Source organism: Dermochelys coriacea, chromosome 2, assembly GCF_009764565.3.
Source record: "Dermochelys coriacea isolate rDerCor1 chromosome 2, rDerCor1.pri.v4, whole genome shotgun sequence".
In the NCBI taxonomy this organism is placed as follows: domain Eukaryota; kingdom Metazoa; phylum Chordata; order Testudines; family Dermochelyidae; genus Dermochelys; species Dermochelys coriacea.
This window is the reverse complement of record NC_050069.1, coordinates 38756086-38757077: the sequence shown is the minus strand read 5'-3', so window position 1 is coordinate 38757077 and position 992 is coordinate 38756086. Positions and strand designations below refer to the sequence as shown.

General features: G+C 45.2%; 1 non-coding gene across 1 annotated transcript; it reads left to right on the top strand.

Annotated features, from left to right (window-relative positions):
* The first annotated feature begins 650 nt into the window (after positions 1 to 650).
* LOC119852331 lies at positions 651 to 755 on the top strand. The gene has a single exon (XR_005291601.1). It is a non-coding gene; the product is annotated as a U6 spliceosomal RNA (small nuclear RNA).
* Positions 756 to 992: the final 237 nt, after the last annotated feature.

Genomic DNA, 992 nt, shown 5'->3' with positions numbered 1-992 from the left:
GGATTTATTACTAGAATGGTCTGATAACTACTGAGCTGGGGGTGTGTGCAGGCAGGGGTTCATTAACATCTGAGCAGTGATCCCCCATTATACATTGCTTTCCTGCTTTTCTGGTCCCCAGAGTTCCGTGCAGTTCTTGCCTTGGAATCTCTGTTCTCCATTCTGTATGCTTATGGAGATGCCTCCTTTGTCCCATCTTTGATGTAAATGAGGCTAGGGAGTTTCCTTAATCCTGTCACCCTTTTCCCAGTGGTTTAAGATGTGTCTCCCACTGCCTTTTTCATTGCTTTTTGTAAGTCTGTCTTCTGATGCAGATTTGGTTCAAGCAGAGGCTGCGGGGAGGTTGTCTTTCGTCAGACAGGCTGTCTGGGGAGGTTGTCAGTCAGACAGGCTGGATACTGTTTTTAATCATGAAAATAACACATTCCCTGATTCTGAGTGATTTCAGAGACAATGGTGAGACTGAAGAAATCAAGAACTGACCTTCTTTGCAGCCTGTCCTCCCGCCTATCTCTCCTGTCTTTGTTATGTCCAGTATTTTTACAGCGCTGGCACTAAAAATCCTGTGATGGGGGAGGGGAGGGAGGGGAAGCCTGAAACCCTTCTGGAGGAAAGGCCAGAACCTTGGGCCAAAAGCCAAGACTCCCCCCGAACATTCGGCAGCACATATACTTAAAATTGGAATGATACAGAGAAGATTAGCATGGCCCCTGCGCAAGGATGACACGCAATTTCGTTAAGCGTTCCATATTTTTATGCTCAAATAAATCTGTTAGTCTTTAAGTTGCCACCAAACTCCTTGTTGTTTTTGTGGCTACAGACTAACACGGCTACCCCCTGATACTTGGCCCCCTGAACACTGGATGACTCTTTATTGTACCTGCTATAATAAACTACCAGTGCTCCCCAAGTGTATCACTTGATGATGATTCTCCTGGTCTGTTACTAGAGGAACTCACTACAAAAAAAAGTCTCTTTCAGTTCCATATAAT